Raw genomic sequence first — 19,643 nt, forward strand, 5'->3', positions numbered from 1 at the left:
TCAACAAGTGTCCGCTCTCATTCAATGATGAATCTAGTAAATAATAGGAGGCATGTCAATATCAGTGTGGTATCTTAAAGCATAATTTCATTTCTCTATTTTTTTTAATTAAAAATAAGTTATAATTAAAGCATAACCTTGGGTCTGATGTTTCATCCTAACTCTTGTGACCTTGGCCAAATAACTTATCTTCTTTAGGCTTCACATGCAAAATGAGGGAGTTTATTCAAATGATTTATGATATCCTTTTAAGGTAAGACTTTCTGTGATAATCATGTGAAATAAAAAACTCATTTCCTTCAGGCAACAAACATTTTAATCAGACTCAGATTAAAAAGTCTTCCGTTTATGGGCTTCCCTGGTGGCGCAGTGGTTGAGAGTCTGCCTGCTGATGCAGGGGACACGGGTTCGTGCCCCGGTCCGGGAAGATCCCACGTGCCGCGGAGCGGCTGGGCCCGTGAGCCATGGCCGCTGAGCCTGCGCGTCCGGAGCCTGTGCTCTGCAACGGGAGAGGCCACAACAGTGAGAGGCCCGCGTACAGCAAAAAAAAAAAAAAAAAAAAAAGTCTTCTGTTTAATGGCATCCCTGAAAAAAATGTGGTTTCTGATTCAACCCCCATTTCCTTTCCAAAAAAAAAAAGAACACAATCACTCAACACATACACAAATATTGAATTTAATAAAAACAGCAGTCTAGCACAAAAAAATTAATGATTTATCAGGAACACACTCGCACTGTCTGTGTCTTGCCCTCTTATGGTGTGAACAAGAAATGGGAGGAGTGAAGGTCTAATGGTTCCCTGTTATCAGCCTTGGGTAAAAAGACTTGGAGTGTAAAATATTTGGCAACATCCAATATTTTTATATAATTATACACTGACATGATTTTGCCTAAATACAGTAAAAAAAAAAAAAGAGAGACATTATTTGTCTCATGGAAGTGATGTCAGGATTCCATGACAAATGTGGTTAAAACACTCATACAGTATCAGGCACACAAAACACACACTGATGGGGGTTCTTTCATCCCTGTGGGAGTGTATTTTACCCTATCCCTCACCTCTTCTTTCAGTGGGACAGGCACTCTTCCCACAGACAAGGGTGGTCTGTCTCCTCGCCCTGAAACTGGGGTGGCGGGGATTCTGGCCCCAGCTGACCAATGGAATAAAGCTGAAGTGATGCCATTGACTTTCTGAGGCAAGGTCATTCAAAGAACACAGCTTCTTCCTGGTTCTCTCACTCTTTCTCTTTCATTCTCTCTCATTCTCACTCTCTTCGCACAGAGAACCAGCCATCATCTTGCGAGGAAGCCCGGTCCACACGGGGAAACCACATGAAGGTGTCCCAGCTGAAGGTGACAGCTAAGCTTTCAGCCAACAGCCAGCATCAAACCCAGATTCATGGGTGGATTAGCCTCAAGTGGTCCGAGCTCACAGCCTTCACATCTTCCGTCAGAGGCTCCGTGTATGGAGCACAGGACAGCTGTCCTCACTGAGTCCCCTTCAATTCCTCACCTGCAGAAACTGACAGGTCAGTAAAGGATTACTAGGACTTCCCTGGTGGCGCAGTGGTTAAGAATCCACCTGCCAATGCAAGGGACAGGAATTTGAGCCCTGGTCCTGGAAGATCCCACATGCCACGGAACAACTAAGCCCATGCGCCACAACTACTGAACCAGCATGCTACAACTACTGAAGCCTGCGTGCCACAACTACTGAAGCCCGCAAGCCTAGAGCCCATGCTCCACAACAAGAGAAGCCACTGCAATGAGAAGCCCGTGCACCACAATGAAAAGTAGCCCCCACTCGCCGCAACCAGAGAAAGCCCGCATGCAGCAAAGAAGACCCAATGCAGCCAAAAATAAATAAATTAAATAAATAAAAATTTTAAATAAAGGATTACTATTGTTTTAAGCCACAGAATGCTGTGACAATTTGTTACACAGAAAAAGATAACTAATACAACTTTAAAAAATTTTCTTCTGTGATGGAACATTTCAAAGGGACACCCCCTCAGTACCATTGTTACTTAATAAATGTTGATTGACTTGAATTAAAACAAATTTTATATCACAAGCATACACTAGGGTATACCTCACATGCTGTAATCAGATAAAACTCTTGAGTAATGCTTATTATAATAAAGATAATGATAGTTCTAATATTGGGCCCTAAAAAGATGGGGGAGTAAACATAGACACCATATAATGACAGCTAAAGTCATAATATATATGTTTTACATCTGTTATCAAACGTTAGTGAAAACATACATTTTATTAAAATTATATTATTATTTAAATTAACTAACTAGTAATGAAAAGGAATATTTTAATATAAATGCTTCATTTCCCCTATTTTTTTGCCCCCCTCACTGAGCCTTAGCCAGGACCACAGTGGCAGCCTGTGATCGCACATAATATAGTGTCCCACTAGGGGGTCCACTTTACTGCACAGGAGGTGCAGGAAGAGCCCATTTCCATGGGACCAACTGTTCACTTCACTTTCCTCACCGCTCAGAGGCGCCTGGTCCAAGAAAGTGCTGGGCTGGGCTGCTAGAGGCATAGCTAGAGTGCCAGCTCAGAGGCGGCATGCCCAAAGAATGGGTGCTATTCTCCCAGGACACAGCGTACGCTTTGAGTCAAAGTCCTTTCAATAGCGATGTGTCTCTGAGAAGAAGAATACACGGGTCAGGAATCAAGGGGTAAAAACAGCAGGGTCTCATTTTACAAACTGTGCTTTCTGTCCTTGCAGTGCTGGGTTCTGCAGGTTTTGAAGCCCTGGTCCCCAGAGAAGGTACATTTCCACCAGGGACACACCAGCTGTTGCTGTCCTACTGGTCCTTTGGCCAAGAAGAGAAGTGTATTCATTTCCTAGGCTTGCATTAACACAAATTACCACATACAGGGGGGCTTAGAAAGAACAGAAATGTATCCTCTCACAGTTCTGGAGTCTATAAGTCTGAAATCAAGCTATCAGCAGGACTCTGCTCCTTTTGGAAGGTTCTAAGGAAGAATCTATCCTTGCCTCTTCCCAGCTTCTGGTGTCTGCATGCCATCCTTAGCTTGTAGCTGCACCTCAAATCTCTGCCTCTGTCTTCCCATAGCCTTCTTCCTTGTGTGTGTCTGTGTGTCCTTTCCTCTAGTAAGGACCCAGCATTGGATTTAGGGCCCACCCTAACCCAGTCTGACCTCATCTTAAGTTCATTGTTGATATCTGCAAAGACTCCCTTTCCAAATAAGGTCATATTCTGAGCGTCCAGGCGGAAGTGGCTATTTGGGGGACACTATTCACCCACTCCAAGGAGTCACTCTCCTGGCAGAGTCCACGGACTTTGATCACCAGCAGAGAAAGAAAATACATTGTACAATGGGAGTAGGGAGGAACCTAATAAATATTGGAAAATCCCTAAGTATAAGCTCTGATTTTATTAATATGTTGTGAATATTGATATTTTCTCAGATATATTTAACTGTATATTTTTCTATTAAGGTATAATTTACATTCAGTAAAATTAATTTGGGTGGGAGTGTACTGGTCTATCAGTTGTCAGAAAGGCATTGGAAAAATTTATTAGCTCAAAGGGAAATCTAACTTCCAGGATTGTATACGCGAAACACAAGTTTGTTCTCCTAAATCATCTTGGTAACCCATATGGTGTTTATTCTAGCAGCTTATAATATTTCAAGGCTGGAGGCTCATATTTCATATTGGTGAAGATTGCAAAACTGATTCTCCAAATCACAGAGATTTAGTGTTAAAAACTGTATCCACACATGGGGTCAGGCTTCCAGATAATATTTCTTACTGAGATAAGGGATAGCCTTACAAATTCATCCTCTTACATTGACACAACTATGCATTTGGGTGTCATAAATACACTCCCCTTTGCTCACAAACAGGAGTTTTGTCAACCAGTTGCCTGACCTCAATATCTTCAAAAGAGTGTGAGTATGCTCTGGCACTGGTCACGTTAGTGATGTGACAGTTTTCAATGTTTCCTTGAAACAAAACCTCTCCGAGGGCAAAGCACTTGAACAAGTTCACCTACAAGTTAGTCTTACAAGCAGTCAGTCTTATAAGCAGTCACTCTTACAGGCTGTCTAAGCTGTATCACCTCACCCCGTGATCATTCACAGGGATCATTCACAAGGACAAAGGTTTGAAGAGTGAAGTTTCTTTAAAACAATTTGGTAGAAAAAAGTGTGAGGAGAGTTAGTAGTTAGTAGATAAAGCATACACGTTTTTTTCCTCTTTCAACTCTGAAAGTCCAGAGTGAGTTTTATTTTTCCAGTTCAAAAGAGAAATGCAAAAAACAAACAAAACCCAAAAATGACCCCCAAACCAAGGTCATGTTTCAAAACCCTGCTCACCTTGAAGTGGTAAATCTATTATCCACGTGCCTCATTGCCCTGAGTAATGTATCCTTCACTCCCCATGTGCAAGGTTGTGTGCAAGTTCCTCGTTACCTATGTTCAACAAGTAACGGTAGGTTATTTATGGATTTCTGGGACATTTTGAGATTTCATGGACACAAACGTGAGTACATAGTGCTAAAAATTGTAAATGTATATATGACAAATTACTTAAATTTCCTAATTTGTTAAAATGTAGGCTTTTCCTGAAGGATCAAGAAACACTTTGAAAGTAAAAATAAAATTAGAGCTTTAGCCTGGATCCTGACAAAGCGTAGTTATCGGTTGAGGCAACCAAATCCGGGGAGACTGATACTGAGTTGAGGAAAGGCATTCTACACAAAGAGAAATCGTGGAAAAAAGGACTCAGAAAACGTTGACCCCATAAAGCAAAATCTGATAGGAAAATCTTATATGGGACATCATACTTTATGGGAAAATGTTACGCTCATTAAAATTCAGTGTAATGAGATAAGGAAAAAAAGGTATGAGATTTCAAAAGGGAAGACACCAACCTGATGATCTGTTAACAGTATAATTGTCTACTTAGAAAATCAAAGGCAGCACTCTCTAAATATCTAGCACCATCTTCTTCACTATTTTTCCTCAGAGACCTTACCACTCACAATCTGATGGTATAATATGGAAAAATGAATTTCTGTGTTTGCTGTGATGAGGTAAGTAATATTGCTGTATGTTCGATGCCTAGAGCATGGTCTGTCGCTGAATTGGTATTTAGCAAATAATTGATGAGCTGATGAACAAATGAGGGAATGATTGGTACAAGAGAGTGAAACTGAAGGGTGATTGACTGAAAGAGAACTAAACCCTCAATTATCATTACAAGCAATCAGTAGATGGTAGCTAAATAGGAAAAGCCAAGAATCAGTAGCAGAGAAACTTGTTTAGAAATACAGAAGTGAGCACAGTAAAAATAGATGAAGGAACTAGTACTTAGTCTATTAAGCAAATTGATTCAAAGTTTTAAATCTAGCCTAAAAACCTTTTTAACAAATTAGGGAAATCACATTTCTGACAAAATTTTATTAAGAAATTCATGTAAGTTTCTAAGTAAAAGGCATATGGATTACCTATTGTTAAATTTTGCTGGAACTAGAACAGATTTTAGTTTTAAATAAAAGAGACTGAGTTAAATAAGCACAAGTTGGTTGAATACTCCTCATTTAGAGCAACAGCTACTGTAAATCTATCTACTAAAGTTGAAATTTAGTTTTTGGCCACACTTTAGTACATTGATAGTTAAGCAGTGCAGGTAAGTAAGAGTAATTTATGCTTAATGAAGAACAATGTTAAATTATATGGAAAGAGTGAGAATTATGAAACTTGAAGTTAATGGATACATGTCAACCTGAAGAGGTCTCCTAAAAATTGGTACACATTAATGAATTTTAATAATAAAATTAAAACTAATTAAAAATAATAATGTAGGAGGGTTTAATTGTGTCAAGCCAAAAATTCCAGAGGAGTACACAGAATGGTGAGAGGGTGGCAGTTAATGAGAAGCAAAGTGACCAGAGGGTTTGAATATTACGTGGCAGCTGGGGATGGCAGTGCTGAGAGTCACAACTAAGTGACTCTGAAGGGGATCCAGGTGGCATCAGAGGTCTGCTAGGTATAGTAGACCTAGTGGGGCTTAATTTTCATGTCCATACTAGGATGAAGATAGCTTTCCAAGCCTGTGGGGAATTAGATTAGCTGGTGTCACTGATGTTCACCTCCGAATAGAATTAGCAGCAGTTTGCAATAGTTAGGAAATTCAATCTTCCCTTGAAGGCACTGGAAGGAAATTTCCCTAAACAGATCGAATGGAGTGTGTATCATTTCGTTCCATGAATACTCATGTCCCAAGGACTGGATGCAGCCAGTGCAGGCCTGGTACAGGGGATCACTGTCCAGAATCTATGACATCCCAAGCTGGACTTGTTCGTACCATTGTTTTAACCTAAGGGAAGGACTTTATGTTTCTCTGCAGTGAATTTCATTTTGTTAATTTTAGACCACTGTGTTCATCTCCTAAAACATGTCCTGAAACTTTTTGCTCTCTTTCAGTCCTTTGATTTTTATTTCTTGCATGTCCAACCTCATATTATGCTTTCTGTGCCTTCATTTACTTTTATGAGCTTACAGTATGAAACAGGGCAAGGTCACTTGCAAATCACTAAGAAACCTCTTTTCTGATTGACGTCTATCCATTAAACAACCCCAGAAATCCACTCCACAGCAAAATCATCCTGCTCAGTATTTTTCATTCTTTTTGGTCTGGAAGTGTTTTACAAAATATTTTATTATATGTCCTGGAAAAATAAAGATAGAAAAGTCCTAAGGAAGTCTCGTGATCTCTACCAGAGCAGAGACTCTGACGAAACGAGATAGGTATCTTAATTTTGCATGTGTGCGTGCATGCATGCGTGTGTGTCGTGAAAGCAGCGGCACCCAAGTAACCTATATTGATAAGTTCTTGCTTGGTTATGGCTAGATGTTCAGAGACCAGGATCATTTCAAATGGGGGCAAGGGGAACGACAAGGACACCGGAGACTATCATGGCCTCTTAAGTGCATTAACATTTAAATTATTGCTCTGAGTAATCATAGAAAGGTTTGACTGTTTGCCATGCTCTGCTTAATAAAAAAAGAAATATGCCCTTCAAAAACATTTTACACAACATAGACAAAGTTTGGAATGTTTTTCAGGATCCTGTCATATATTGCAAACTAACCACTAAAACTGTTATGATAAATGTGCCTTTTATTATCATTTTTCCATTCTAACTAACACTGAATATTATAAGTGAAGGAGAGTTAGCAAATTTGATAGTGGCATATTGGCATGGTAAAACTGTTTTAGTTATTATGCCTATTATTACTAAATTCATTTCAGTGATTACATTTTACATATTTTTGTGTATTTTATATAGCTATATGTGGGTATTATAAATTTCCATAATCACATGCACAATCAATCATTTTAAGGTAACATCCATATACTTTTATTCCTAGTGGTACACACTGACTTTCCAAGGGTACTGTTCAGTTTAAGGAAGTTGCTTTCCGTATAATCAATTTCCATATATGTTCTTTAAAAAATGTTATAACCCCATATTATGATTGTTGTATAAAAGGAGAGCTTTCTTCCCTACTCTCCCTTCCAAATTTCCCTCTTTGCCAATCAGACAGAAGAAAGGTGTATCACTCATTCAATCCTAATCTTTTTTATCTTTATGAAATGTTCCTCTTTATCTCAGTAAATTCTCTTTGTCTTAAAGTTCATTTTATAGACACTATAGCATTCTTTTGCTTACTTTTGTGTGGTAGATCTTTTTTCATCTTTTACTTTCAATATATTTCTACCTTTGTATTTAGCCTCTAGTAGGATCTTCCTTGTTACTCAGTTTTTAAATGGAGTGTTTGAACAATTAACATTTAACATAGTTATTAATATGGTTGAATTTAGATGCACCAATTTATTTTCTTTTTTTATTTGCTCCTTCTTTTTTGTTCCATTGCTTCCCCTTGCCTACCCTGCTTTGGATTACTTAGAATATTTTAATAATTCTGTTTTAACATGTCTATTGTTCTTCTAGCAATATCTCTTTGTATTATTTTTATTATTGGTTGCTAGGGGAAATAATGCACTACTTCAATGAAGACATAGAAACCTTGCAATCATATAAGCATAAATGCCAACTGACATTTATGTTATAGTTGCTAAATGTGTTACATTTATGTAAATCAAAAAACACACCAGAAAACGTTAGAAGTCTCGTTTTTAACAGTCATATATCTATAACCAGACTTAAGAGGAGAGAATAGTCTTTTGTATTTGTCCAGATATTTACTATTTCTGTTGCTCTTCCTTACTTCCTAAAGTTTCAAGTTTTCCTCTGATATTTCCTATCAGCCTGAAGAACTTCCTTTAACTTTTCTATTAGAGCAAGACTGCTAGTAATGAATTTTCTTGTTTTCTTTCATTTGAGGATGTCTTTATTTTGCCATTCATGCCCAAAGGATATTTTCAATGAATTTCAAAATCTGGGTTGATATTCTTTTCTTTCTGTTTTTTTAAAGATTTGTTCCATTGTTTTATACTTCCATACCTCTTTTGAGAAATCTATGGGTTTTTCCTAATTGTTATTTTCCTCTATGAATGTATTGTTTTTCTCTAACTGCTTTTAAGGTTTTTTAAAATGTTTTAGTTTTCAACAAATTTATTTTGATGAGTCCTTTTCCTTCTTTATTTGTATGGTTCTTTCCCCTTCTTCTTTCCATACATAATTGTGTTTTTTATTGCATTCTGAAAAATTCAGATAATATCTTGAAGAGGCACTGGGTTACATTATTTTTCCTCAAAAAATACTGTTTTATGTTGGCAGACAGTTAAGTCTAATAGGGTATGTTGATCTGTCATGCTCTGGTTTTAGGCTTTCTTCAAAGAGGTCTATTACAGTTTTTTCTTTTTTTCCCCCATACTTCTAGATTGTAGCCCTCAATCCTAATGTGCAACTAGCTTTACACTTTGTATGAGTTTGCTAGGGCTGCCATAACAAAATCCCACATACTGAGTGGCTGAAGCAACAGAAATTTAATTTCTCACAATTCCGAAGGCTGGAAGTCCAAGATCAAGGTCTCAGCAGGATGAGATTCTCTGAGGTCTCTCTCCCTGATTTGCATATAGCCACCTTCTCATCATGTCCTCACATGGCCTTTTCTCTGTGTGTGGACATCTGTGGTTATCTCTTCCCTTTCTTATAAGAACACGAGTCCTATTGGATTAGAGCCCAATCTCTCTGAACTTATTTAACCTTAATTACCTCTTTAAAGGTTCCATCCTTACATGCAGTCGCACTGGGGGTTAAGGTTCCCACATATGAATTCTGAGAGAACAGAATTCAGTCCATACACTCTTTAACCTGATATCTCAACTCGGTCTTTGATTTGTTCATAAAGACTTTCTACTCTATTTAGGCCTGACCACCCAAGTCTCCATAATACAAAACAAGTTCCAGGCTTTCTGCTCAGTTTGCTGCTGCCCAGCAGTTACTCTCTACCTAGCTTTTATGAGTCTTGTGCCCCTCTAATGAATCCAGGATTTGGTCAAGACACCCAAGAGGGAGCTCAATGGAAACTTCTGGATTTCCCTATCCATAACTCCTCTTTTTCAAGTACCTTCTCTTCCAGATCACAACCAGCTTAATAATCCCCAACTCTGATATCTTCCTTTTCTGTCCAGTGAAACTAATGCTCTTGTTTGCATTCTATATAAATGCACCACACCCCAGAAAATTTCCCTAGGAAGAAAACCAGTATAAAAGTAGGACATCCTTTGTAAGTATCCTCTCTCTGAAGGACCTCAGCCTCACATTGACTGCTGTCCAATGCCTGCAGCTTGCTGTAGTTCATATATTTTGTACACGACATAATAGATTTTATGGATACTGTAAAGATGTCATAGTTGCATCTCACAGGTTTTGATATACATATGCTTATCATTTATGTGAATATAATTCAACCTTCTTAAGTAGATCTATTCTGAAGTAGTATAGATTAACCTCCTAACAGGGAGAATTTTCTGCTTTCTTTTTTTTTTTTTGGTATGCGGGCCTCTCACTATTGTGGCCTCTCCCGTTGCGGAGCACAGGCTCCAGACATGCAGGCTCAGCGGCCATGGCTCACAGGCCCAGCCGCTCTGCGGCATGAGGGATCCTCCCGGACCGGGGCACGAACCCATGTCCCCTGCATCGGCAGGTGGACTCTCAACCACTGCGCCACCAGGGAAGCCCCTCTGCTTTCTATTTTTTAAATTGAGTTATAATTAAAAAGCAATATTATATTCGTTTCATATGTACCACATAGTGATTCAATACTTTTATACATTATGAAATGATCACCACAATAGTTATTCATTTCTGACTTAATTCCACAACTGTCTGAGAATATGCTCTGAATGATTCCAAACATTTCAAACTTGTTGTGACTTGCTTTATCATCCAGCATGTGATAGATTTTGTCAAATGTTACATGTGCATTTGATAATATTTTACATATAATGTGTTAAATTAAATTTATTATTAAAATTAATTTCAGTTGTTATATTTTTAAGTTCTGGAATTCCCAGTGGATTCTTTCTCATAGATTCCAATTCTCTGGTGAACTTCTCCATCTTTTCATGTTTTTCTCTATTTATTCCTACATTCCTATATTTTCTTGAACATATTGATCATTATTATTTTAAAAATCTTGTCTGCTAGTTTCAATATCTGGGTCACCTATGTTTCTATTTTTATCATAGATTTGTTGATTGGTTATTGGTCATTTATTCCTATCCTTGCATAATAAATTTTACTGAATATTGGACACTGTAGATTAAAAATTGTGGAGTTTTGCCTGGAAGGGTTCACTCTTTCCTCTGTTAGTCAAATAGATGACCCGATCACCTCTAATATAATCAGGGACTTTTAGCTGAATTTAGCTGGGGTCACAGCACTGTTAAGTGTCCATCTGTGTCTGTTTTTCCCAGTTCTCAGAGAGCACCCTTCTAGGAATTTTTAACTTAAAACTTGATGAGTTTCCCAAGACACTATCTCAGGAAGGTCTTGGATGCAAATGCTTTTCTCTTCTGCATAACAAGACTGTTAAAATTATATTCTGATTTTCAGAGGCTCTTTTCTTAACTTTTTAGCCCCATGCAGTTCAGAAATTAGCAAATTTTTGAAGGGAAAATCAGCCATGTTTCAGCCTCAGTTCTCCCTCTGTTTCCCCCTTCTCACTGGGATCTTGATTAGGTTTTAATTTGAAGCCCTAGGAGATCAGCAAAACCTCTGCTTGCATCTGTGTCTCAAATGATGACCCTCTGCCCAGGAAAATTCTCAAAACTCAGCCTCTTTCACTGCATCCAGTATTGGTAAAAGTTCCAGGGAATATACAGATATACAGCATCATTTCAACCTTCCATATCTTCCGCTGTTTGAAATCTTGGAGCCTCTAGTCATTTTTGCTTCAGCAGATTTCTGATACTTTAGAGAAATATTTTTGGTTTTTATTCACTAATTATAATTATTTTCAGTAGAAGAATTGGGCGGCCACAAGTGATTCCATCTTAATCAGAAATAGAAGTTTGATCTATTTTTCAATTGGGATGTTTATCATTTCCAACAACTTGAGAAAACAGTCTTAATTGAAACTTTATTATCATGGAAGAAATCATGTAATAACAGCCAAGTGTATAAAATAGAAAATTGGCTATATAATTAATAACCTTATAATAAGCAAGTATAGTCATAAAAATGAAATGGGAAAATTACAAGAATATAATTTTAACTGAATGAGAGGATGTACATTTGTGGACTATAATTAAACAAACTGCTTTAGTTCTGGGTCATGTGATTATGGTTTTTTTTCTTTTTCATAATTTTTTGATTTTTCTAATTTATTTAGTATGAGAATTTGTTGCTTTTAAAACAAGCAAAATTTTACACAAACTTAATGTTCAGTTATTGGGAAAATTCATCCCCAACAATTCTGCAAGCTTGATGGGTATGACTGCAGGAAATATAAAGTCTAACCAGCCATGTGCGTGTTCCATGTACACAGACAAAATCTTAGAGAATATGGGAACTATTCGATAACATTATTATCAAAAGATAAACTAAAGTGATAAATTGTATACAATACCCAATGAATGCATATAAGATATATACCATTATGAAATATAACAAAGAGGAAAGCTACTTGAGTCTGGTCTGGATGTCATGCATCTTGGAATTCCTAAAAATTCAGTGAAAGCAATAAACACAGCCAGTTTACAAAATGAAGATCAGTGTAAACTCTCATCATTAGTCTATGAGATATACTTATCTGCATGTGGAAGAAATTTAGTTAATGCTTATTAGGAATAATGAATATGAAAAGCATTCATTGACAAGAGTGTATCACCTCTGTGTCTTGATGACTGAATAAGATACCAACAATCAGATAATAGGTGTGCTTTGCTATAGCAGCTAAAACAGCAGGAGTAAAAGGGCATTTGAATGTCATCACTCATATTCTCCATAATTTATTAGTTGCTCCCTGTATGCTAGGCATAGAACCATTCATTCATGTAATTCTCACAATAATCTAAGAAGGAAAATTTTGCTTATACTACCTAAAAAATAGGTAGTAAAATGAGATCTTCAAGAATTTTAATGAGTAAATTCATTTCAGAATGTGAACTCTATACAACCTTAAGAGTAACATTGGAATGGTGGAAAACATTAAGGAGACCCAGAAACTGAAAATCGTTATTCATTTTGGGAGATTGTGTTAAAATCATTGGTTATGTAGGGTGGACTCATTTTGCAAAACTTTGAACATGACTTCATTTATTGGTCACTGACAAAAATCTCATCCTATATTAGATTTCTTTTTTTTTTTTTTTTTGCGGTATGCGGGCCTCTCACTGTTGTGGCCTCTCCCCGTTGCGGAGCACAGGCTCCGGACGCGCAGGCTCAGCGGCCATGGCTCACGGGCCCAGCCGCTCCGTGGCATGTGGGATCCTCCCGGACCGGGGCACGAACCCACGTCCCCTGCATCGGCAGGTGGACTCTCAACCACTGCGCCACCAGGGAAGCCCTAATAGATTTTTTTAATCATTGATTTATCTTCTACTACATGTAATTTCCGACCATATTGATGTAGTCATTTCTCTGAAAAAATTTAAATTTCATAGAAATATATTGCAAGGGAAATACTTAAAGTGATAACAGCTATAGTAAGCAGAGGGGCGAGATTATGAACATATATATCCGAGATTGCATTTGACTGAACATAACAGAAACCTACTACAATGGCTTAACCAAATAAAGGTTAATTTTTCTCCCATAATAAGAAACTAAGGGAGTAGAAGTCCCAGGCTGGTACAGTGGCTTCAGGAAACTTTCAACATCCTTCTATTTTAGGTTTAGCCACCTTTGGTCTGTGGCTCTCATTCTATGGAAAATTCCCAGTTGCAATGTGGCAGGTCCAAATCCAGCCTGCAGTCTGCATTTCAGACCGTAGGAAGAAGGAAGGAACAAGCAACATTGGGGAATTTTCCTCAAAAGCAAACTGCTCTCTGAACACTCCCTTAGACTCTCATGTTTGTCTTGATGACAGATGACATGCGGCAGCAATAGAAGCTGAGAAGTGTTTTTTTGTTGTTGTTGGTTTGTTTGTTTTTAATACATTTATTTATTTGGCTGTTGGGTCTTCGTTGCTGTGTGCGGGCTTTCTCTAGTTGTGGCAAGCGGGGGCTACTCTTTGTTGCGTTGTGTGGGCTTCTCTTGTGGATCATGGGCTCTAGGCGTGTGGGCTTCAGTAGTTGTGGCACGCAGGCTCAGTAGTTGTGGCGCAGGGGCTTAGTTGCTCCGCAGCATGTGGGAATCTTCCCAGACCAGGGCTTGAACCCATGTCCCCTGAATTGGCAGGCAGATTCTTAACCACTGCGCCACCAGGGAAGTCTGAGAAGTGTTTTATAGGCGGTCACATGCCTCTCCAAACAAAATTTGGGTCCTGTACAAAAGGAAGATGGGGAAGACAGATATTGGGAAGGTAACCAACAGCGATTTGGACTTAATTAGATTAGTTTGGCTTAATTAGAAGAGTGAATAGAGAAAGTAGAGGATAAATAAATTTGAAAGGCCAAATCAAAGTTCTAAGGCAAAACAACACAATAAATGGTGATATCGACAAATATTTGGGATTCAGGGAAGAAGCTGAATCTGAGGCTGTAAGACTGAGGGAAAATCAGGATTAATTTGTAGATTCTTCCTATGCATGCATGCCAAATTTAAGGCCTGTGTAGGTGAGTAATCATTAATTATAATTTTTACACTATAAAAATAATAGAATAATAATTAACATGTTTGGTGGGGTCCAAACTCTTTAATGAACACAGCTTCCCTTCCTGAGGCTACAGTATACATGATTATAATAGATAACTATTGATTTTCCTAAGTGAATCATTTAGATATTTCATTCTCAAACCTATTGAAACCCCAATGCCTTATTTCTATAACAAATATTGTATAATGCTTAATTTGCTATTTTGAAAAGAATTTCACAGATATTAACTGATTCTTAAGGGCCTACACAATACTTTAAGATAAATATAGAGAAGAAAAAAAGGAAACTTATTTAAAATAAAATATTATGTTTTTCTTTATGTAAATGCTTGGTCACAACTAGGTTTGAAGAGCTAACCAAATACTCAGATACTTCCCCCTACGTGTAGCATCACCATAATGATAATGGCTATAACAACAGACTGATACAGGAGTCTTCTTTTGGTGAGAAGTATACTACTGGTGACATTGTTCTTAATCTTCTGAACAAACCGTGGTCAATTTCTGAACAAAACAATGTTAAATCTTTCCATAATTTATATCTTAATAGCATTCCTGCAAAATTCAAGTTATATTAAAAGCATGCAAAATTTTTTCTTGCTTCTATGTAAAATGGAGTAATGTAGTTGGTTTAGTTACATATGAACAGGTTCTTAACAACATGGATGAAAAGCTGTGAGGGATCCAAGATTCCTGTATCCTTCCTCCTGGGGGATTTTCACATATATTGCAGAATGTTTAAAAGGTGTGGCTCGTGACCACAGACTGCTAGTGACAATTAGAAAATACCCTCTTCCACATTTCTAAAATGGAAACAGTAATGCTTCCATTAAGAACCACTGACCTAGATGTTTGGTGGAAAAACTGAAATTTTGTTGATGAAATTTTTCTACTAAATCAACTCTGCCTTAAAATTTATCTAGAAAGTCTGGATGAACCTTGATAAGAACTTCTCTGGTCCACTCTTTGGATCTTATTTTACAGGATTCTCCTTCCTATTCTTTGTCTGTAGGTATCAAGCCAGCCAATTTGGGGAGTCAATTCCTTCATCCTCTAGAAGTACATTAAATTTATAAGCATTGCTGATAAATCATAGCATAACATTTATTTCTCCTTGTTACCAATGCCTGTTATTAAGATCCTGCGTCCAGGTCCACACTCCATAATTTGATGTTTTCTTTCTGTATATGTAATTCACCAATGTCTGTTGACCTAGACTTCTGACTCATTGCCCGTTTCTGATCTGTAATGCTTAGCCTTCTCCATGCCTGACCAGCCTACGTTGGATTTAGACATTTTTAAAAAAATTAATTAATTAATTAAGTTTAATTTTTGGCTGCACCATGCGGCATGTGGGATCTTAGTTCCTGGACCAGGGATTGAACCTCTGCCCCATGCAGTGGAAGGGTGGAGCCTTAACCACTGGACCACCAGGGAAGTCCCGGATTTAGACATTTTAATACTAGGTTGTAACTTTTGATACATGTAGGGGCCTTCGTTAGATCCCTCACTTCTCATTGATTCCTTCCCTGGGTTCACTCCTGTTCCGTTGTATCTCCAAGAACCTCAGCCCTTACTGAACACACTCGTTGTATACCTCTTCTTGCTTTGCTTCAGTACTTTAGGTCCTATTTCCTCACCATGCTGCCCATGCCTGGCATAAAACACGAAATTCCTGGAAGAGGCAAAAACAATGAGAAAACATGGAAAGAAAGACATTGATTAAAAGAATCATCAACACCATAAGCATATAGACAATTAGAAAGAAATAAGGCTATATGAGTGTGGTTACGTCGTCAGTATTTTTCTTTTCTCCCATCATCTAATAACCCCAATTTATAATTAAATTCCATAAGGATAGGGATTTAGTTTTCTTGCCTATTGTGTGCTATTGATTTTCCAAATTTTATCCAGTGTCTGAACCACAGTAGATGCTCAATAAACGTTTGCTGGTGAATGAATGAATGACACCATCACATGAATAGTAGCAGCAGTAAAACGTAGTTTGTGTGAAAGTGCGAGGTTTCAAATCAAATAATGAAATAACCCACACATTTGTCTTAATTATAATGGTTAATTCAAATTAGTTAACTTACTTTGAAAGTCTTTTAATAACATTCTTTAGTAACAAATGCATACTTTTAAGACCAGTAACAGTGTTTATTAGCCATATATATGTGTGTATATATATATATATATATATATATATATATATATATATATATAGTTTTGTCCGTATTTTAGAGAATTTGATTTGAAATTTAAATTGCAAATTTTAAAGGAGCATCATTACTCTCTCTGTTTAAATGCTGGGCAGCAACAACAATCACTTACGTAGTTTAATTTTCCAACTTGAGAAATTTCCACTTGTTTATCTAGTGGGTAATTCACTTTAAAAATTACACGAATACTATCTTCTATTTGAACCTCAATGGCAAGTTACATTGCTATATTTAAATCACTTCAAATCAAACAAGAGTGTCAATCTCCTAAAACTGGCATATTTTGAAGTATAAAATATGATACATTAATGTCTAAGACTATTTTAAACTATTTGGTCTTATTCCTAAAAAAATAAGTAAAATTCCCATATAGAATATATTTGCTTCAAATTTTGAATTGATCTGAAAAATCCAGAGGTAGAATGCTCAGTATTTAGATGTAATTTCTGTATCACATAACTCTTTTGATGTATAAACAGAAGAAACAGTAAAAATTTCTCTTTTAGCATTGAGTACTATAATTTGAAAATAATAAGTTAATAATTTTCTGGTCTCATGGTGAACTAGGGAATTCAGAATATTCCTTTTCACAGGAACCATCAGAAGCAGGAGGCAAAAGATGGCAGCAGTGAGTCGTTCCAAGATCTCACACTAACCAGGTTCATTTTATTTTTCAATATTATCAAATTGTGCATTTACTAATATCTTCAGTTACAAATTATTTTAGAAGAACAGAAATCATCCGCCTTCTAAAGAAGTCTATAGGCACTGCCTACGGCTCATTTCCAAGGGATACAATTAGTGAATAGGGTTTGCTATTGCTCAGCTCAAAAATAACTCTAAAAAACTTTAGAAAATTATTTTCTTAACTTAGATCTATACGGGCATAAAAGACACCTGTATTTTCTGTGGATGGTATCTATACACCTACTTCAAATTTAATCTAAAATGGAACTGACCTACCCTCCAAGTCTGCATCCGTCCCCCCCACCCCCCACCCCCCCTGCCAAAGACTTCCTGAGTTAAAAGATGCAAAGAGGAGTACAGGTTAAATTTTTTTTTCTAAAAATCTGACCAAAGCTACGGTGAAAACAAAGAACATCCTTTAAAATATAATGTGCCCTAATGGATACAGCACTGTATCCATTAGTCTTGTACCAAATACTCCACAGTAACTGAACTGCCTTTCTGAGAACTAAAATAAAAAATACAGTTCAGCATCTGCTGAAAAATGGCCCAGCAGTGTCCTCCCTCAGAGGAGTCAGAAGTATATATATTTTAAATAAATTTATTTATATTTTTGGGTCTTTGTTGCTGTGCACGGCTTTCTCTAGTTGTGGCGAGCCGGGGCTGCTCTTCGTTGTGGTGCACAGGCTTCTCATTGCGGTGGCTTCTCCTGTTGCGGAGCACGGGCTCTAGGTGCACGGGCTTCAGTAGTTGTGGCACATGGGCTCAGTAGTTGTGGCTTGTGGGCTCAGCAGTGGTGGTGCACAGGCTTAAGTTGCTCTGCGGCACGTGGGATCTTTCCCGACCAGGGATCGAACCCGTGTCCCCGGCCTTCCCAGGCAAATTCTTAACCACTGCGCCACCAGGGAAGCCCCAAGTCAGAAGTACTTTAACATAGAGCAAGCTTTAAACTTGGAGCCAGGTTGGAGAACTACTTTTGGAGGTGAGACCAAGCCTATATATGCCTATCCAGCCTTGAGGTAGGAGGATTAAAAACGTACATTTGCACTGTTGTCAAAAGTCCTTGCTTAATCTTGCCCCTTGCATATATTTCTACCCGTCTAGTCTGTTTAAACACTTCTCCTTTGCTCTTACTTCAAATTTTAACTTCCTCCAAAGTATGCTAGAGAATAGCCTGGGATAAATATTCAGGTCATTTAACTTTGTTGGATAATCTCTTCTGACACAAAAGAGAAATACTTTGTTTCTGAGAATCACAAGCCCCTGGAATCCCTCTGATGACAACTTCCTGTATGCTGCCATGCTTATCTGTGTCTCGGAAACCAGCTCTGGGGAGGGGAGGAGTGAAGATCACAACCTCAGACAGTCTGGGATCCACAGGGTCAGGGATGGTGCACGGTGGCATCGTTAGGAAGGGTGTTTGCCCTGGTCCCCGGGCACGCTGCGCTCTGCGTACCCAAGTCTTGTAATTGCAACAGGGGTGAGCCCCGTCATGACTTCCAAAACCGAGGGACACGGGTGAAGGCCCAGAGGACTTCCTTGGCACAAGGGTCTTGTTTTCTAACAAGACTTTCACTGTTCACTGCGGTGATGCTCCTTGCTGTATTTCACAGCAAAGAGAGGCAGGCAAAGAGAAGTCCCCATGAAGTCAACGAGCTGTCAAACCAGGAGGTGACACAGAAAACCAATCTGAAAGTGACAAGAACAATACAGGGGGTATAGGAAGACTTTGGGGGAAGAAACGGGTGAGGGTTTTCATCTTAGCCTGGGAGAGGGGGTGGGGGGGGGGAAGACAAGGTGGCAGAGGTGCGGAAGTTGGAAGAAAGAAGAGGCGGCGCTGGAGGAGGAGGTGAAGTTAGCATTACGATCCATTCAAGATCCAGACTAGACAAAGGTCTTTCTCGCAGGAAGTTACATACTTCCAGGTTCAAAACCAGAGGGATTTCGTTTAAGGAGAAAGTCTCTCCACCCGCGAAAAGCATGTTTAATCGAAGCACTGGAAGTGACAGAAGACTGGACAGACGCTGTGGGGAAGACCGGAGATGGATGTCTTGCCTTCTTCGCTCTAGAACCACAGGATTTGAGAGCCTCCATCTCCACCCAGCAGCAGTCACATTCAGCCTCCAGCCTGCCCCGCCGCACACACATGCTGTCTTAGAACCCCCTCCATCCCTGCCCTTTGTTTGCACGCTGACTTCTGCCAGACCACCATAAACTGTCAGCATCTTGCTCGTAAATGAAGACACTGGCCCTATGAGCACCGTTCTAACCCCGGGTTCCAGGCCTTCCTCGGGTCCTTCCCAGCTTTCGCCTGGTTCGCGAGCATCCACCCATCTGAGGGCCGGAGTCTGCGTTCGCAAGGATGCTCAGCCCTCTCCCAACCCGCGGCCTCCTCCCCTCTCTCCTGCTGCTGCCGCTGCTGCAGCGAAAACCAGGAGAAGTGGAA

Source organism: Delphinus delphis, chromosome 3 (assembly GCF_949987515.2).
Source record: "Delphinus delphis chromosome 3, mDelDel1.2, whole genome shotgun sequence".
In the NCBI taxonomy this organism is placed as follows: domain Eukaryota; kingdom Metazoa; phylum Chordata; class Mammalia; order Artiodactyla; family Delphinidae; genus Delphinus; species Delphinus delphis.